The sequence below is a fragment of the Thermobia domestica genome, chromosome 13 (assembly GCF_964235325.1).
Source record: "Thermobia domestica chromosome 13, izTheDome1.hap1.1, whole genome shotgun sequence".
NCBI classification, from domain to species: Eukaryota; Metazoa; Arthropoda; class Insecta; order Zygentoma; family Lepismatidae; genus Thermobia; species Thermobia domestica.
In genome coordinates, this window is record NC_137466.1 from 134,115,228 (window position 1) to 134,128,582 (window position 13,355).

Consider the following 13,355-nt stretch of genomic DNA (forward strand, 5'->3'; position numbering starts at 1 on the left):
TTGAAGAGGGTAGGTATTTTTTTAATGGTGTTGCCAAGTCCTGTAGAAGAAGACTTATCGACAGGAGAACTTGAGGGTGTGGCTGATGCAGTTCGGGGAGCAGCGGAAGTTGATGTGGAAGGGGATGGTGAATGAATTGGTGGTGAGGTAGCTGCTTTCTGAAGTGCTAAATTCTGTTTGTTGCTTGATGTTTTGGGGATTTTCACGGCGTTGCTTTCATTGAAGAAACACTGTGCAACCACGGAAATTTGCTCGATGATTGCCAGAGCAATTGACACAGAAAGCTGCCTGTTCTCTTGTTTTCTTCGGGCATTCTCTGCTGTTGTGAGCCTGTGGACACTTGAGGCATCGTGGCTGTGCATGGCAGCTAGACTGAGAATGTCCGATGCGTTGGCAATTATAGCACTGTAGAACATGTGAAGGTCGATAAAGTTCAACCTGAATCTTGTAACGAAGTAGGTACGGGGTAGTGAAAATGTTCTGACTTCTCTAATTCCGAGTAAAGACGACCAAAAAGAGCGGGAGAGGTACTCTATCCTCTGAAGTCTTGGTTTTCCCACGAAGTTGATGAACTTCCAATACCGGGAAGTCGTTGTCAATTAAGTCTTGTTTAATGTCCTCTACAGGGTGTTTAAGAGGAGTTTCCTGATTACTACCTTGAGGGGTTTGGCCTTTTGAGGAACTTCCTTGGCGTATTTACAGTTGTTACATTTGCAGTAATCTTTAGCGGTTTTGCATTGAAAGCGAATGAAATCACTGGTCTGTTGAGCTTTAGGTTCAACATCACATACTACCTGCATGATTTTGGAAAAGCCATATCGGTTGTTTACACCATATACATAAATAGCCTTAGGTTTGGAAAAGCCACTTGATTGGCCAAGTTAATTGTCAGTACTTGCTTGCTGGTTTTGTGAAGTGCCTTGAGGTGCAGAAGTTAGAGCATCAGAGGAATTTTGCGTTGGTATTGGAGGTAAAGACGCAGGCTGTCTGCCTCTAAAGGTTTTTGGCTTTTCTATACGGTTCTCCATCTGAAATATCTTCCATGTCCACATTAGATGCATCTTATGTCTGGGCCGCATAAGGGCCAGATACATTTGTGGTGTCAGGAAATGGTGGTGCTGCTGAAAACCAGGAATCTGACTATTGACAGTCTGTAGCGGAGGAGACTGCTGTTTTGCCTGAATAGAGCCAATGCCTTGTGCCACAGAGTGTATTATTTTGCAATGCTGCCTGGGTATTAGTGTTGACGTCTTGGAATGGCTGTCTCTTGGTCGGCTGGTGATGTAGTCATTCCTTGGTCAGCAGGAGGCCCATAAATAGATCAATGATGAGAGCGAGTATGTTTTCCAGAACACCAAAAACATGACTCTGTACGTTTCGTAATATCACTGATATCCAATAAGGGGATCTTTCGAGATCACTATTTTGTAATTCTTGTATGTGCCAGTATTGTCACAAAGTGACACAACCCTGGTTGTAGTAGAATTATCCAAGCGAGAGCGCGGAGAAATAAGGTCTTTCCTAATCAACGTCCCAACGATCTATAACGTATGTAAATGTCTCGTTACACGTTTGTTTGTGTAACACTATTAAAGAAAATAATAGAATTGTTACCATTTCAATTGTTACTATGAAAATATTCTCCCATAGACTAAATTATTTTCTAATCTAAAAATGAAAAACTTATTTTGTCCTGATTAGAAGTTAGAATCTCGATTTGTGTTGAAATTCGTATACAATGTTTCGGCTGAGCTCTAACGTAAGTTCCTAATTTAATATTATTTTAAAACAATAACGTAGTAATTTGAATAATGTAGCTATAGACTGTTTATTGGTCCAAGTTTTGAAAGCTTTCTTGTATCTTTTATCCAAATATTAATACCTAGCAACATTTATTATATTGAGAAAAAAATCATCGGCTTCGACGTTGAACACTTCTTTAATTGTCATGGTATATATAGAGATGTTCTAAATTCTTGTTCTTTTTATGTTCTTTTGTAGGTATATTTACTACTATTATACCAGGTGGTAAGTATACCTACCAAAGAATACAATAAGTACTAGTATTTAAGAAAACATATCAGTGATTTAAATAATTAATACTTTCCTGACCAGAGTATATACTTATTTATTAAAATAAGTTGTAACAGTTTCAATATCTTAACGTTGTTTTAATCAAACGTTACGTTATTAAAACTATTGTGATTTATTTTAATTTTAATAAATAAATAGGCTATATACTCTGATCAGAAAAATAATTATTTAAGTAAAAATTGGAGAGTCAATATGGATGAAATTACATATCAGTGATGTGTCTCTAAGAAATCTATTATGTTATATATAAAATTGAAAGTGACTATGTTAGTAACTTCTCTTGAACCACCCAACAGATCTTAACCAAATTTTCAACATAACAAATGAAGTTCGGGCCTGGTATGGTTTTTAACTTTTCACTTTCACAATATACCAACTCACAGGGAAACTTCCATATCAATATTATTCCGAAAGAGAAAGACATGAGTATAAAACAGGCAGTAGTTATTACATTTACCACTACCGCCAGACCAGGATGAAACAGCACACTAGTTCCATGCACTAGCAGAAAATAAAACTTTATTCCTTTCGGGAGAGAGAAAAAAATTCTCGGTGAAGATTTTTCGTACACATAGATTTAAACACATTCATTTTTACACCTTATATATATATAATATTCATCTGCTTAGAGGCAATATTGTTCAATACCCAGATCAAATATTAATCATAAGATTTTCTAGTGTGTATGTGTGTGTGTGTGGGGGGGTGAATTTTCTTCCTACTCTCTTCTAATAAGGTAGTTTATTGGAGGGTGAAAATTGAAATTTGTGATTTTCTTGAAAACGGCTATAATAAATTTCTTCATACAGGGTGATTCTTTTAAAACTTACGGATTTCATTTGGGTCTAGAATCTGTAACTGAAGTCCGATTTTCATGCAGTTTGTAGCAAATGATCAACGAAGGATGGGAGATTTATGGAAATATGTTACTGGTTTAAATTCATCCGGGGTAATATCGGTCACGCTTCAAGAAAAACAGCAAATAAATGCCAGTGTACCTTATAGCTATTCGGAATGAGTTGCGCTGCGGTGTGGAGATTCGAGTTTTCTTCGTTAGATCGCAACCTTGCCAAGGTCAATAAGTATGATCAGGACACAGTGAGAATAGTGTACTCTTTGGTGCAAAATGAATTCATCGTTAAAAGATTTTGGAGAACGGAATCTGTTGTTGGTACGCAAAGGGCATTTAGAAACAAATTTGCCTCACATTCTCTCTCAGACAGGAACATAATATGGTCGCTAGCAGTGTTGGGCAAATTTCAATTGAATTAACAATTAACAATTAATCTGTAAATTTAATTGTTAATTGCAATTAACAACTGAAGTAAGTAATGGTTAATTGTTAATTGCAGTTGGCCATTAATAATGGAGAATCAATTGCAATTAATCAATTTGATTGAAAGTAATTGCAGTGGAAAGTAATTGCAATTGAATTCAGTCAATCAATTGCAATTGAAATTAATTGGCAATTAATTCAATTGCAATTGATTTCCACAGCAGTTACTTTCAATTGATTGATCAATTGCAATTGATTTTCACTGATTAATTTTCAACACTGTAGTTCAGAGAGGGCGTGGGGCAATGAAAACTTTAGCCACGACCAATTGACTCACCACCCATCGTGACCCACAACCCACCGTGACCCACTCTGACCTACCACCCACCATGAACCACTCTCCCCCACTGTGACCCACAGACCCACCAAAACCCATTGTCATCAACTCTCACCCATGATTCACGCCCTCTTCTCTACTGACTAAAGAGTTTAAACTTTAATAAAACAAGCTTATGAAATTATCACTTATCGGAGTTTGAATTTCTACGATCAATCGCTCAAGCACCGCTTTATTGCAATAACGACGGATCTGACCTTTCTCATATAAATAAATTAAAGAGTTTGTTCGTGTCTGTCTGTCTTTCTATCTCTGTGAGGCCTGTGGACCAGACGAGTGGACCGAAACTTTTCAAAACTTGATCACGGGTAGCTTGGTCTAGGCCCCAGATCAAGACGAAGAGTTTTTTTTTTTAATTTCGAACTAGGGGGTCTCAGGAAGACGTTTACCGGGACCAGCCTAGGGACCAGACAAGGTGACCGAGAGTTACCAAATTTTGATCAAAGATACCTTGGTCCAGTCCCACACCAAGACGAAGCGTTTTTGACAAAATTCGAACCAGGGGGTCTCAGAGGGGCGTTTACCGAGACATGTAAAAGTAGTAAAAAAATGACCGATATCAGTGTCGGTCGCTGAGATCAATGGTAAAACTTCGATCGCATTAACTGCCAAATTCACCCAATTCGGCTGCGGGCCGTGGGTCAACAAGGGGGGGGGGAGGAATACGGAAACGTAAAAGTAATAAAAAATGACCGATATTAGTGTCAAATCCATAGTTTTCGCGGTTGCTGAGATCAATGGTGACACTACCATTAGCCGATGACTTTCAAATTCATCCATCGTTGTATGCGGGCCTTGGGTCACCAGAGGGGAGAGTTCCCAGACATGTAAAAATAGTCGAAAATGACCAATATTAATGTCAAGTCCATAGTTTTCGGGGTCGCTGAGCTCAATGGTGAAACTAAAGACCGCGTTTACTTTCACATTTAGCCTCCATCAGCTAAGGAACGGGGGCATTATAAAGGGGATCACGAGACATGTAAAAATAATCCACAATAACCGATATTAGTGTAAAATCCGTAGTTTTCGCCGTCGCTGAGATCAGTGGTGATACTTTCATTAGCGATGATTTTCAAATTTAGCCACCATTGTATGCGGGCCGGGAGTCATCGGGGGTGGGGAATTGCGAGACGTGTAAAAATAATGGAAAAATGGCCGATATTAGTGTCAAAACCATAGTTTTCTCTATCGCCGAGATGAATGGTGATACTTCCACAGGTGCTGACTTCCAAATACAGCCCCATCGCCTGCGGGCCAGAGGCGTTGTTTTTTTCAAAATTGGAACCACAGGATCATAGGGCTTTTACCGGAATATGTAAAAAGTAGTAGAAAATGGCAGATGTTAGTGTCACATTCATAGTTTCGCGGTATCGGCTGGGAGCCAGAGAGTTTTTTCACAATTCGAACCAAGGGGGTCAGAGGGGGTGTTCACCGGAACATGTAAAAGTAGTAGAAAATGAATAATATTTGTGTCGAATCCACATTTATCGGGGTTGCTCAGATGTTTAGTGACACCCCCGATAGTGTTTACGTTCAAATTCAGCCCCCATCTGCCTTCCCAATGAAAACACATGTACGTTGTTGGATATATATTCACACAAAATATATCCAATTTTTGAAATGTTTCTTAATTGTTCTCCCGTTGTTCAGTTTGTTTACATGATATTTTATCTGATCCGTGCGAAGAACGGGCATAACAGCTAGTACGAAATGGTAAAGTGTTTGTCATGGACCAAATTACAATTAATTCAATTATACATATAAGTATTATAATTATAATTGATATTTATTTCCTTGTTGAATTATAGATACTTTTCAGTGGAAAAAAGAATAAAATTTGAAAGTCCCAAATCAATGTAAAATAGACCAACGTAAAGGAAAAAATGTATAAAATTTTCCATATAATTAAGCTTACCAATGTAATTGAGCTAAATTTCCATTTTTGTGTCGTTTTATACGCCTATTTCCTCGTTTTGTGCGTCACCGGAAATTGGTCAATGTTATCCTACAAATAAGGCGGAATAAGTTAATGCTGTTCCATCAGGAACGATTTCGAGGTCTTTTCCTTCACATCGTCTTGTGTGTGTTTTCTACCGTTTTGTAAGCCTATTTCCACGTTTTGTGAATCAATGGTAGTGGGTCAAATCGGGCATTCAATGTGGGAAGAAAAATGGCCCACTCTCCCACCAGTATCGAATTTCGAGGTTGCTTTTTTTGCATTGTTTAGTGCATGTTTTGTAACGTTTTTGCCCATATTTTCATGTTTTGTGCGCCAACGAAAGTGGGTCAAAGAAGAACTACAAATATGGCAGAAAAAGACATATTCATCCCACTTTCAAGGCCCATTTTGACCCACTTCTACTGATGCACAAAGCGACACAAATCATGCATAAAAAATGTGAAGGAAACGACCTCGACAATCGATGGTGACGGAACAGCATTAAGTTATTCCGCTATGCTTGTAGGCCATTTTGACTCATTTTCGTGCATAAAGTGGAAATAGGAGCACAAAACAGTACAAAACAGGCACTATACGGTGCGAAAGAAACGACTTCCAAATTCGATAGTGGCGGAACAAAGTCTCTCTTTCCTCACACCTTGATGGACCATTTTGACGCATTTCTGGTGATGCTCAAAACGTGGAAGTAGGCGAACAGAACGGTACAAAATACACACTAAACGATGTGAAGGAAACGTCCTCCAAATTCGTTGGTGGCGGAACAGCATTAACTTATTTCGTTATATTCGTAGGTCCATTTTGACGCACGAAACGTACAAAACAGGCACTAAACGATGCGAAAGAACCGACCCCGAAATTCGATAGTGGCAGAACAGTGAACCATTTAACTCCCACTTTAAAGGCCCGTTTAACTCACCTCGGGTGATGCACAAGACGAGAAATAGGTGCAGAAAACTAAAAAAAAAGACATTAAACGATACGAAAGTAACGATCTAGAAATTCGATAGTGTCGGAACAGTGGGTCATTTTCGTCACACCTTGGAGGCTAATCTTAAGACACTTCTAGTGACGAACAAAACGTGGAAATAGGGGCACAAAACGGAACAAAACAGGCACTAGTCAATGCGAAAGGAAGGACCTCGAAATTCGATAGTGGCGGAGCAGTGAGCCATTTAACTCCCACTTTGAAGGCCCGTTTAACTCACTTCCGGTGATACTCAAGATGAGGAAATAGGCACAGAAAACTTTTTAAAAAATAGGCACTAAACGATGCGAAAGAAACGACCTAGAAATTCGATAGTGGCGGAACAGTGGGTCATTTTCGTAACACTTTGGAGGAACATATGACACACTTATGGTGACGCGCAAAACGTGGAAATAGGGGCACGAAACGGCACGAAAATTCATTAGTCGATGCGAAATGAAGGACCACGAAATTCGGTAGTGACGAAGCAGTGGGTCATTCTCGTCCCACCTTTGAGGCCCATTTTGACCGTCTTCCAGTGACGCACAAAACGTCGAAATAGGCGCACAAAAGGGTACGCGTTGTGAAATTAACGACCTCGAAATTCGATAGTGGCGGAACTCTTGGTCATTTTCGTCCCATCCTGGAAGCCCATTTTGACCTACTTCCGGTGACGCACAAAACGTGAAAATACGCGCTGAAAACGGCAAGAAACTGGCACTAAACGATGCGAAAGAAACGACCTCGAAATTCGTTAATGACGAAACAGTGATTTATTTTCGCCCCACCTTGGGGACTCATTTTAACCCACTTCCCATGACGCACAAAACGTGGAAGTAGACGCACAAAACGGCACAACACGATGTGAAGGAAACGACCTCGAAATTAATTGGTGGCGGAACAGTAATAACTTGTTCCGCCATATTTGTAGGCCCATTTTGACCCACTTCCGGTGACGCACAAAATGTGGGAATAGGCGCATAAAGCGACACAAACCACACAATAAAGATGCAAAACAAAGTATCTCGAAATTCGTTGGTGGGGGAACAAGTTAATGACGCCGTGAGCACCAATATAAGTATATACTGTAGTTCTTACCATCAAGGCTGAGAACTGCACGGACCAATTTTTTAGCCAAAGTAGAAGTCCAACCGGGATAGTGATGTCAACCGGCTCGGCTCGGTTCAACTGAGCGTACAGCTTGAGCTGGCTTGGTTGGGATGACCCATCGACTGGGCTCAATTGAGCCGATGGCTTGAGCCGGCTCGTAGGGATGAGTCATTGACTCGGTTCGATTGGAGCCAATGGCTCTAACCGGCTCGGTTGGGGTAAGCAATCAGCTCGGTTCGGTTCGGCTCGTGTGAGCCATCGGCTCAAGCTGGCTCGGTTGGATGAACTGTTGACTCGGCTGACTTCTCGGTTCGGCTTGATAAGCGAATGAGTTGTGAGCGAGCCGCTTGAGTCGGCGACAACCTTAAACCAGGGTCGAGCAGTTTTGAACATGTTTGGCTGGACTCCTATAACTTTTAACAATTTTTGGCTCGAACCCGAATGCTTGCTCCTCCTGAACTCAAACCTAGAACCTCGTGACTGATGTCCTTGCCTCCTGACGTTTTCTTGACGACCGAGATCGACAGTCAACTAATTTTTAGTATTCAGATACAAACCGCCTATATTCCATGTTTATACAGGTACACGATGTTATAATAATAATTAGTTATAGTAATAGTAGTAGTATCATTGATAATTATATTGTCTATGTAGGATACTTGAAGAGAGTAGTACTTGGAACTACAAAAAGGATTTAGCTCGGATTGGCTCCTTTTGGCTCGACTCGACTGGAAACTCGATCCGAATTCGAGTCGAGTTGGGGAAAATTTTTCGAGCCGAGTTCTCGAGTCGAGCTCAAAGATGTCTGCTTCGAGTCGAGACGAGTTTTAAAGAAAACTCGCTCGAACTCGCTCGTGCCCATTCCTATTGTATGCATGACGGGCATATGGAGTTCTTTCGAGGGGGATAAAACCATAAACATAATATATTAAAAAAATACTTAGTTTCGCGGCTTTTCTTCCCAGGGGGGCGAAGGGATGCTAGTTATCCAGCATTTCTTATTGCGAAGTACCTTATTTGAAATATGTAAAACAGTAACGAGTGGACAACACAATATACACACATCTTCTTATCTTCAGTTTTAATTGCTGACTTCAATTGCAATTAACAATTACAATTAACAATTACAAGTTTCAATTGTCAATTGCAATTAACAATTAAATGTTTCAATTGCACTCTTTGCGATTGACAATTAACAATTAAAAGTTTCAATTGCCTGGTGACCAATTAACAATTGACGAAAATTTAATTGCAGGTTTTATGATTGAATTCATTTGCAATTGAAATTAATTGTCAATTACAAATTGAAATCATTTGCAATTGATTTTCAGAGCAATTACTTTCAATTGATTGATCAATTGCAATTGATTTCAATTGATTTTGCCCAACACTGGTCGCTAGTCAATAAATCGGAATAAAACAGGACCGCTTCTGGGCGAGATAGGGAAGCATCGGACCCCGCAGGCGGGTGTTGTGGAAGATGTCAGTTATCGACTCCTTAGGTCGCCCAAGAAATCTCTTCGTCGTGTGTCGCAAGAAACCGGCTATAGCATTTTAAAATTTGATTTATAGGTGTTAGCACAAACACTTAATTTGTATTCTCACTAACATTTAATTTGTATTCTGTAATTTTGCTTTAAAAATACAAAATCTTATTCTAATTGTAAGGTACACTGGCGAATATTTGCTGTTTTTCTTGAGTCGTGACCGATATTCCCCCGGATGAATTTAAACCAGTAAACATAATCCCATAAATCTCCCATCCTTCTTAGATCATTTGTCACAAACCGTATGAAAATCGGACTTCAGTTACAGATTCTAGACCCAAATAAAATCCGTGAATTTATATATCGTTAACAATCCTATAATTCGGTACAAGTTGTTTCTCTAGGAAAGATTGAGAATAGTACTCCTGGGGTATTTCTTTACGAATTAACTATTTTTATTTAAATGATTTAGTTCTTTTTCACAAACAGTCCTACAATGTGCGTAATTTCTACTGGAAAACTCCACAACAAGCTTTTTACTCTCGGGAATGAGCTTTCTCGAACTGTTTCCTCGACTGTGACGCAGACGTTTTTGTTAATATTTAATAAATACCTCGTTAATGATGTTATAATATGGGAAAATCACTCCTGCTCTAAAAGGGATAGTTTGTTCATTGACGAGTTTTTACGGACGATTTTCTCGAAAATTGCTCAGGGGATTTTCTTATTTCATAAATATCCTATATATTTCATTAAGAACGCTAAAACGCAGCATAAACAGCTTCCCTCAGAAACGTTCAAAAGCGAACAAGCGGCAGTTTACCCTCGGACGGTTTCCTTAAAAACTACATACTACAGCCGATTTTGTTCAGATTCCATAAATATTTAATTAATAATCTTATTACGTTGCGTAACCCGTTTCTTCTGTAGATATCTATAAGAGTAGTTTATTTTTGGAATCTGTTTATTCTAAAAAAAAAAAAAAAAAAAAAAAAAAAAAAATCAAACGGTTTGGTTCATATTTCAATAACAAACCTATAATATGGCATGTCATTTTTTTTTTTATGAAGAATCCATAAGGAGTAGTTTACTCTTGAGGAGTAAGTTTTCATCGAACATTTTCAAAAAATGTATTATAGTTTCGTTCATATTTCATCGAAATGTTTCAGTAATAACTACAGTATGACTCATTTAATTTAGAAATAAGAGCGAGAAATGTTAGTGCGATTGTCCTCCATCCGTTTTATTTAATGATGTGAAATATGGCGGTTTTTCCCCCTTATCAGCCGGTAAGCACATAAAGAAGATTTAGAAAGCAAAGAGTGTTTTTAAAAAAACTTCTAAACATATAGATTAATTGTATAATTTATAGCAAATATATTGTTTGATAATGTGGTTAAGAAGTTTCCTTGCTGAACATATTTACAGAAGAAAAAAGATTATAGAACGGTTTGGTTAATACTTGGTAATAGTTGTTTCACGCTTGAGATATGAAACACAAGAACTGTTTCTTGTTTTACGTTTTGCTTCCATCTTTGTTGAATAATTAAAAATTGGTTTTAGTGCGTTTTACAATTCACGGAAACATTCAATCATTTTCTAAAGATATGCTTGGAAGTCAATAAAATCTCCATGAAGATCAAAATTAACGTGTGGAAATGCATTTCTATGAAACTTAAGAGAAAATATTTCACTCCGAAAATCTTTAGCGTTGATTAGCGAACAATATGTGTACGTGATCCGATGGTCGATTTCTTCCAAGTTAGACATTAAACTTTATCTCCGTTATTGGACATGACATAGTAGTAGGATGTACATTGCAATCTTTCACTGTATAGTTATTTACATGTGTCTGTGTGCGCTTTCTTTCCTTTTATTAGTACAAAGGTGTACCAAAAAGTAAGGTGAATTTTCGATTTAGTGAAAAATATGCAGATATAAATATCTGAAACTGTATCATGTTTGATACATGGTATTACACTAACATTCCTTATAGACACCATTACGGTCCAAACATGCATTCCAACATGACACCAAATCGTCCATGCCCTTTGTAAAGAATGTTGCTCCACGTTTCCCATAGATCGATGGGTTCTTAGGGTCGGAAGGATCTAAATCAGGGTTATACCGAGTATGGTCAAGAATTTCCCAATTGAAGCTGATTTCCGAATTGATGTGTGTAACAGTCCGTTGGGCTGCACATAGTCATGCGTTATCGTGCAGCAACAATATTGCCTCTCATAGTGGCCCTTTTTGTTTCTGATGTATAGTTGCTGTCAGCCTGTTCATAGTTTAGCAGTACGTGTTCGCAGTAATGCTCGTATCCTTGCCAGAAATAATATAATGACAGTCCCAAAACACAGTTGCCATTATTTCCTTGACAGATGTCGTGGTCTTTTATTTCTTGGCCAGTGGTGACGACGAATGTTTCCATGTCATGCTCTGGCCTTTTAATTCAGGCGTTCATAGAGATATTGGAGCTTCACCGTTCGTTATCATGTGAGGAAGGGAGGAATTTTCTTCATGGGCATATCGTGGGAGGTGGATCAGCAAATACCCTGTTCTAAGGTGTTTTTGGTCCTTACTTAGATATTTTGGCACCCAGCGCGCTCACACTGTCCTGAAGGCAAGTGTACATTACTCCTCGGTGAACCATATGAGATTTGCAGTCCATCTGCACTGTTGTACAGCCTCACTCTTTTGTCTTCACGAATAATCGCATCTACGTCACACACATTCCTGTCGGTGATGAACGTTGCTGGTGTGGCACTTATGCCATCATCTGTCACAGTAATCCTACCACTGCGAATGAGTTGTACCACACATAACATTTGTTTCTGCGACATAACACTCTCTTCATAGACCTCCACCTATTCTCAATAAATATAAGATTTGTCTGTCTAACTTGGCCCATAAAAAACTAATAACATCGCGCACCAGCTCCTTGGAGTAATGTTCAAGTAGATGTGCTGTCTTTAAATTGCTCCAGGTACTTGACAGGTTGACGTAGAAAGCTGTAATTACCGTCACACTTTCCTCACCTTAAGGTCTGCAGCATACAAAAAAAAAAAAAAAAAAAAAAGGCTTTTAGAGATAATTCACCTCAGTATTTGATACATCTTTGTAAGTCTTTTCTCCATTAAATGTAACCAATCTTTTGGGTTAGGAAATATGAAGTTTCAAAGCCACGCTAACAGTTAACCAGTGGGAAAGTTTCTTGAGCGAATCTGATCTAATAGGGCGTTTTTGATTTAAAAATTAACAATTTTATATTATTCTTCTGGATCAATCTTATTGGCCTAACATGAAGTAGTTTTTGTTAAAGATTTCCAACTGGAATGCTATAGGTCTAAATCTCTTATAGGGTGAGTGTATAGAAGGGAAGAAGAGACAAGAGTTAAAAGAGAAATTGCTCTTCTCACTGGAATGCTTCGACTGAACTATGTAAGATTAGATACCACTAACCATTAGTTCACCTATTGATCATTGAAATTTCGTGGCGATAGAGAGTAAGAAGTTTCGAGCCGAAACCCTTGTCATCTATCTGAGTTGGAGCTTGTTGTTTTGATTTTGATTCACGTATTTGGTCGTAGGGATCGCAACAGTCGCAGATCCTTGTATGTTCTTCTTGGCATTCTATAGAGTCTTCGAGGCGGTTCTCTGGTGCCTATAGTCGCGATGGCTGGGTCTGCTGAGATTGAAATATTCGTCCAGAACTTTGTTGAGTGAAAGTGTAGGAATTCGTGTAGATGAGGAATTTCCAGATCTTCATGAATTTGTAGGATACAGGTGTCCATGTCTATTGCTCTGGTTGCTTTGTTTTGGACCACCTGGAGATGGCGCATGTAACATTGCCATGCTGGAGGATCATATATCAGGATGGGTAGGATACACATTTGGTAGACGTGGCGTTTTGTTTTTAAAGTGAGGTGAGGACTGAGGAGGATCGGTAGAAGGGTACCACCTATTAATTATATAGGAGATATTTATAAATGAATTACCGTAATTCATTTGCAAATTTCTGACAATAATGTCACTTTATTCACTCCCAGAGAAGGAAATTTCCT

General features: G+C 38.8%; 1 protein-coding gene across 4 annotated transcripts in view; it reads left to right on the plus strand.

Moving 5' to 3' along the window:
- Positions 1-13,355, plus strand: part of LOC145668530 (sodium/potassium/calcium exchanger 5-like) — a 172,669-nt gene that overhangs the window by 49,269 nt on the left and 110,045 nt on the right. The window contains exon 1 of one of the 4 annotated variants that reach the window (XM_081736513.1): positions 1,641-1,759. The exons of the other annotated variants lie outside the window; for them this stretch is intronic. The gene's annotated coding sequence lies outside the window, so the exon portion shown is untranslated. Of the gene's footprint in view, positions 1-1,640; positions 1,760-13,355 lie in introns of those variants that run through there. 4 annotated transcript variants of the gene reach the window in all.